The sequence below is a fragment of the Lygodium microphyllum genome, chromosome 16 (assembly GCF_053477565.2).
Source record: "Lygodium microphyllum isolate KBCC chromosome 16, Lygodium_microphyllum_v1.1.10, whole genome shotgun sequence".
Classification (NCBI taxonomy): domain Eukaryota; kingdom Viridiplantae; phylum Streptophyta; class Polypodiopsida; order Schizaeales; family Lygodiaceae; genus Lygodium; species Lygodium microphyllum.
Window position 1 is genome coordinate 148,511,289 of NC_141150.1, and position 7,500 is coordinate 148,518,788.

The following is a 7,500-nucleotide window of genomic DNA, read 5'->3' on the forward strand; positions in this document are numbered from 1 at the left end:
ACACACCACACCACCCCTCCCCCCCCCCCTCAAAAATCCCCCCCCCCCCTCAACACACACCACACCACACCACCCCTCCCCCCCCCCTCCAAATTTTGCCCCCCCCCCCCCCCAAAAAAAAATTGGGCCCCCCTCTCAACACACACCACACCACACCACCCCTCCCCCCCCCTCCAAAATTCGCCCCCCCCCCCCCTTCAACACACACCACCCCACCCCCCCCCTCAACACACACCACACCACCCCTCCCCCCCCCCCTCAACACACACCACACCACCCCTCCCCTTCCCCCCCTCGAAATTTCGCCCCCCCCTCAACACACACCACCCCACCCCTCCCCCCCCCGCCCCAAAAATTCGCCCCCCCTCCAAATTTTGCCCCTTCCCCCCCCCAAAAATTCGCCTCCCCCCTCAACACACACCACACCACACCACCGCTCCCCCCCCTCCAAAATTCGCCCCCCCCCCCAAAAAATTTCCCACCCCTCCCCCCTCAACACACACCACCCCACCCCCCCCCCCCCCAACACACACCACACCACCCCTCCCCCCCCCCTCAACACACACCACCCCACCCCTCCCCCCCCCCCCCCCCCCCCGCCCCCAAAAAATTCGCCCCCCCCCCCCCCCCCAACACACACCACTCCACCCCCCCCCCCAAAAAAATTCGGCCACCCCCCTCAACACACACCACACCACACCACACCACCCCTCCCCCCCCCCAAAAATTCGCCCCCCCCCCCCTCAATACACACCTCCCCACCCTTCCCCCCCCCCCCTCAACACACACCACACCACACCACACCACACCACCCCTCCCCTTCCCCCCCTCCAAATTTCGCCCCCCCCTCAACACACCCCACCCCACCCCTCCCCCCCCCTCCAAATTTCGCCCCTTCTCCCCCCCAAAAATTCGCCCCCCCCCTCAACACACACCACACCACACCACCCCTCCCCCCCCCTCAAAAATTCCCCCCCCCCTCAACACACAAAACACCACCCCTCCCCCCCCCCTCCAAATTTTGCCCCCCCCCCAAAAAATTGGCCCCCCCCTCAACACACACCACACCACACCACCCCTCCCCCCCCTCCAAAATTCGCCCCTCACCCCCCTCAACACACACCACCCCACACCTCCCCTCCCCCCCCCAAAAATTCCCCCCCCCCCCCCCCCCCCAAAAATTCCCCCCCCCCCCCCCCCCCAACACACACCACCACATCCCCCCCCCCTCAACACACACCACACCACCCCTCCCCCCCCCTCAAAAATCCCCCCCCCCCCCCTCAACACACAAAACACCACCCCTCCCCCCCCCCCCTCAAAAATCCCCCCCCCCCCTCAAAAATCCCCCCCCCCCAACACACACCACACGACACCACCCCTCCCCCCCCCCCCTCCAAATTTTGCCCCCCCCCCTCCCCTCCCCCCCCCCCTCCAAATTTTGCCCCCCCCCCTCCCCTCCCCCCCCCCCCCTCCAAATTTTGCCCCCCCCCCCCCCCCAAAAATTCGCACCCCCCCCCTCAATACACACCTCCCCACCCCCCCCCTCAATACACACCTCCCCACCCCCCCCCTCAACAAACACCACACCACCCCTCCCCCCCCCTCAAAAATCCCCCCCCCCCTCAACACACACCACACCACACCACCCCTCCCCCCCCCCCCAAAAATTCCCCCCCCCCCCTCAACACACACCACCCCACCCCCCCCCTCAAAAATTCCCCGCCCCCCCCTCAACACACACCACACCACCCCACCCCCCCCCTCAAAAATCCCCTCCCCCCTCAACACACACCACACCACACCACCCCTCCCCCCCCCCCCCTCAACACACACCACACCACACCACCCCTCCCCCCCCCCCTCCAAATTTTGCCCCCCCCCCCCCCCCTCAACACACACCACACCACACCACCCCTCCCCCCCCCCCTCAAAAATCCCCCCCCCCCCAACACACACCACACCACCCCTCCCCTTCCCCCCCTCGAAATTTCGCCCCCCACTCAACACACACCACCCCACCCCTCCCCCCCCGCCCCCAAAAAATTCGCCCCCCCCCCAACACACACCACCCCACCCCCCCCCCCCCAACACACACCACACAACCCTTCCCCCCCCCCTCAAAAATTCCCCGCCCCCCCCTCAACACACACCACACCACCCCTCCCCCCCCCCCCTCAAAAATCCCCCCCCCCCCTCAACACACACCACACCACACCACCCCTCCCCCCCCCCCTCCAAATTTTGCCCCCCCCCCCCCCCCCCAAAAAAAAATTGGGCCCCCCTCTCAACACACACCACACCACACCACCCCTCCCCCCCCCTCCAAAATTCGCCCCCCCCCCCCCCCCCTTCAACACACACCACCCCACCCCCCCCCTCAACACACACCACACCACCCCTCCCCCCCCCCCTCAACACACACCACACCACCCCTCCCCTTCCCCCCCTCGAAATTTCGCCCCCCCCTCAACACACACCACCCCACCCCTCGCCCCCCCGCCCCAAAAATTCGCCCCCCCTCCAAATTTTGCCCCTTCCCCCCCCCAAAAATTCGCCTCCCCCCTCAACACACACCACACCACACCACCGCTCCCCCCCCCTCCAAAATTCGCCCCCCCCCCCCCCCAAAAATTTCCCACCCCTCCCCCCTCAACACACACCACCCCACCCCCCCCCCCCAACACACACCACACCACCCCTCCCCCCCCCTCAACACACACCACCCCACCCCTCCCCCCCCCCCCCCGCCCCCAAAAAATTCGCCCCCCCCCCCCCCAACACACACCACTCCACCACCACTCCACCCCCCCCCCCCCCCAAAAAAATTCGGCCACCCCCCTCAACACACACCACACCACACCACACCACCCCTCCCCCCCCCCAAAAATTCGCCCCCCCCCCCTCAATACACACCTCCCCACCCTTCCCCCCCCCCCTCAACACACACCACACCACACCACACCACCCCTCCCCTTCCCCCCCTCCAAATTTCGCCCCCCCCTCAACACACACCACCCCACCCCTCCCCCCCCCCCTCCAAATTTCGCCCCTTCTCCCCCCCAAAAATTCGACCCCCCCCTCAACACACACCACACCACACCACCCATCCCCCCCCCCCACCCCCCTCAACACACACCACCCCACCCCCCCCCCCAACACACACCACACCACCCCTCCCCCCCCCTCAAAAATTCCCCCCCCCCCCCCCCTCAACACACAAAACACCACCCCTCCCCCCCCCCTCCAAATTTTGCCCCCCCCCCCCAAAAAATTGGCCCCCCCCCTCAACACACACCACACCACACCACCCCTCCCCCCCCTCCAAAATTCGCCCCTCACCCCCCTCAACACACACCACCCCACACCTCCCCTCCCCCCCCCCAAAAATTCCCCCCCCCCCCCCCCCAAAATTTCCCCCCCCCCCCCCCCAACACACACCACCACATCCCCCCCCCCTCAACACACACCACACCACCCCTCCCCCCCCCTCAAAAATCCCCCCCCCCCCCCCCCTCAACACACAAAACACCACCCCTCCCCCCCCCCCTCAAAAATCCCCCCCCCCCCAACACACACCACCCCTCCCCCCCCCCCCCTCCAAATTTTGCCCCCCCCCTCCCCTCCCCCCCCCCCTCCAAATTTTGCCCCCCCCCCCCCCCCCCCCCAAAAATTCGCACCCCTCCCCCTCAATACACACCTCCCCACCCCCCCCTCAACAAACACCACACCACCCCTCCCCCCCCCTCAAAAATCCCCCCCCCCCTCAATACACACCACACCACACCACCCCTCCCCCCCCCCCCCCAAAAATTCCCCCCCCCCCCCCTCAACACACACCACCCCACCCCCCCCCCCCCCTAAAAAATCCCCTCCCCCCTCAACACACACCACACCACACCACCCCTCCCCCCCCTCCCCCCTCAACACACACCACACCACACCACCCCTCCCCCCCCGCCCTCCAAATTTTGCCCCCCCCCCCCCCCCTCAACACACACCACACCACCCCTCCCCCCCCCCCTCAAAAATCCCCCCCCCCCCAACACACACCACACCACCCCTCCCCTTCCCCCCCTCGAAATTTCGCCCCCCCCTCAACACACACCACCCCACCCCTCCCCCCCCGCCCCAAAAATTCACCCCCCCTCCAAATTTTGCCCCTTCCCCCCCCCAAAAATTCGCCCCCCCCCTCAACACACACCACACCACACCACCGCTCCCCCCCCCCCTCCAAAATTCGCCCCCCCCCCCCAAAATTTCCCACCCCTTCCCCCTCAACACACACCACCCCACCCCCCCCCCCCCCCCAACACACACCACACCACCCCTCCCCCCCCCTCAACACACACCACACCACCCCTCCCCTTCCCCCCCACCAAATTCCGCCCCCCCCTCAACACACACCACCCCACCCCTCCCCCCCCCCCCCCCCCCCCCCGCCCCCAAAAAAATCGCCCCCCCCCCCCAACACACACCACCCCACCCCCCCCCCCCCCCAAAAAAATTCGGCCACCCCCCTCAACACACACCACACCACACCACACCACCCCTCCCCTTCCCCCCCTCCAAATTTCGCCTTCCCCTCAACACACACCACCCCACCCCTCCCCCCCCCCAAAAAATTCGCCCCCCCGTCCAAATTTCGCCCCTTCCCCCCCCCAAAAATTCGCCCCCCCCCTTCAACACACACCACGCCATACCACCCCTCCCCACCCCCGCCCCCCCCTCAACACACACCACCCCACACCACCCCTCCCCCCCCCCCCCTCAACACACACCACACCACCCCTCTCCGCCCCTCAAGAATCCCCCCCCCCCCCCTCAACACACACCACTCCACCCCTCCCCTTCCCCCCCTTCAAATTTCGCTCCCCCCCTCAACACACACCACCCCACCCCTCCCCCGCCCCTGCCCCCAAAAAATTCGCCCCCCCCCCCCAACACACACCACCCCACCCCCCCTCAACACACAAAACACCACCCCTCCCCCCCCCCCCTCCACGTGGCGTCATGGAGGGCGTCATGGAGGGTGGGTGGGTGTGTTAAGGGGAGGGGAGCACGTCGCGTCGTGTCAGGCCATGGGGCGCGGGGGGGGGGGGGGGGGGGGGCATTGCGTTGGGTGGGTGTGTGTGTTAAGGGGAGGGTGGCACATCGCATCGTGTCGTGTCATGGGGGGGCGGGGGAGGGGGGGGATGCGCGTCGCATCGTGTCATGTCATCGGGGGGGGGGGGGGGGGTGCGTCGCATCATGTCGTGTCGTGGGTGGGGGGGCTGGGGTGGGGATGTCATGGGGGGGGGGGGGCGCGGCACGTCGCGACATGGTGTGGTGTGTGTTGAGGGGGGAAGGGGGGGGCGCGTCGTGTCGTGTCGTGTCATGGCGGGGCGCGTCGCGTCGCATCGTGTCATGGGGGCTGGGGGGGATGTCATGGGGGGGCCGAATTTTTGAGGGGGGGGGGGGGGGGGTGGTGTGTGTTGAGGGGGGAGGCGAATTTTTGAGGGGGGGACGTCATGGGGGGGGCGCATCGCGTCGTGTCGTGTCATGGGGGATGGGGGGATGTCTGATGGGGGGGAGGGGGGTTGTCATGTTATGTTGGGGAGGGGGCGCGTCGCGTCATGTCGGGGCATGGTGGGGGGGAGGGGGCATCGCGACACCCCGCGTCACCCCCCACGACACGGCACACCCCCCCACCCCACCCCACCGCACCCCCCTACGACGCGGCGCCTTCCCCCCACCCCACCTCGAAAAACCCCGCTCCATCCACAGCACCCCACCACTCCTCCAAAAACCAGGCTCGACCCACCGTGCCCCGCCTCACTCCCCCACGACACGGCGCACCCTCCACCCCACCGCACCCCCCCACGATGCCCCCCGCACCCCACCTCCAGAAACCCCGCTCCCTCCACACCACCCCACCACGCCTCCGAAAACCACGCTCGACCCACCCCACCTCGCGTGAGCCCCCCCACGACACGGCACACCCCCCACACCCCACCGCACCCCCCCACGACACGGCGCACCCCCCCACCCCCCCTCACCCCACGTCGAAAAACCCCGCTCGACCCACCCAACCCCGCGTCACTCCCCCATGACACGGCACACCCCCCCACCCCACCGCACCCCCCACGACGCCCCCCCCCCCCCCCGCACCCCACCTCGAAAAACCCCGCTCCCTCCACGCCACACCACAAATGCCTCCGAAAACCCCGCTCGACCCACCCCACCCCGCGTCACCCCCCCACGACATGGCGCACCCCCCACCCCACCGCACCCCCCATCGACGCCGCCCCGCACCCCACCTCGAAAAACCCCGCTCCCTCCATACCACCCCACCACGCCTCCGAAAACCCCGCTCGACCCACCCCACCTCGCGTCAGTCCCCCACGACACGGCACACCCCCCACACCCCACCTCCGAAAACCCCGCTCCACCCACCCCACCTCGCGTCAGCCCCCCACGACACGGCACACCCCCCACACCCCACCGCACCCCCCCACGACGCGGCGCATATCCCCCCCCCCCCCGCACCCCACCTCGAAAAACCCCACTCGACCCACCCAACCCCGCGTCACTCCCCCAGGACACGGCGCACCCCCCCACGACGCGGCGCATATCCCCCCCCCCCCCCCCCCCCCGCACCCCACCTCGAAAAACCCCGCTCGACCCACCCCACCCCGCGTCACCCCCCCACGACACGGCGCACCCCCCCACCCCACCGCACCCCCCCACGACGCCCCCCCCGCACCCCACCTCGAAAAACCCCGCTCCCTCCACGCCACACCACCACGCCTCCGAAAACCCCGCTCGACCCACCCCACCCCGCGTCTCCCCCCCACGACACGGCGCACCCCCCCACCCCACCGCACCCCCCCACGACGCCCCCCCGCACCCCACCTCGAAAAACCGCGCTCCCTCCACAGCACCCCACCTCTCCTCCAAAAACCCCGCTCGACCACCCCCACCCCGCGTCACCCCCCACGACGCCCCCCCGCACCCCCCCTCGAAAAACCCCGCTCCCTCCACAGCACCCCACCACGCCTCCGAAAACCCCGCTCGACCCACCCCACCCCGCGTCACTCCCCCATGACACGGCGCACCCCCCCACCCCACCGCACCCCCCCACGACGCCCCCCCGCACCCCACCTCGAAAAACCGCGCTCCCTCCACAGCACCCCACCTCTCCTCCCAAAACCCCGCTCGACCACCCCCACCCCGCGTCACCCCCCACGACGCCCCCCCGCACCCCACCTCGAAAAACCCCGCTCCCTCCACAGCACCCCACCTCTCCTCCAAAAACCCCGCTTGACCACCCCAACCCCGCGTCACTCCCCCATGACACGGCGCACCCCCCCACCCCACCGCACCCCCCCACGACGCCCCCCCGCACCCCACCTCGAAAAACCGCGCTCCCTCCACAGCACCCCACCTCTCCTCCCAAAACCCCGCTCGACCACCCCCACCCCGCGTCACCCCCCACGACGCCCCCCCGCACCCCACCTC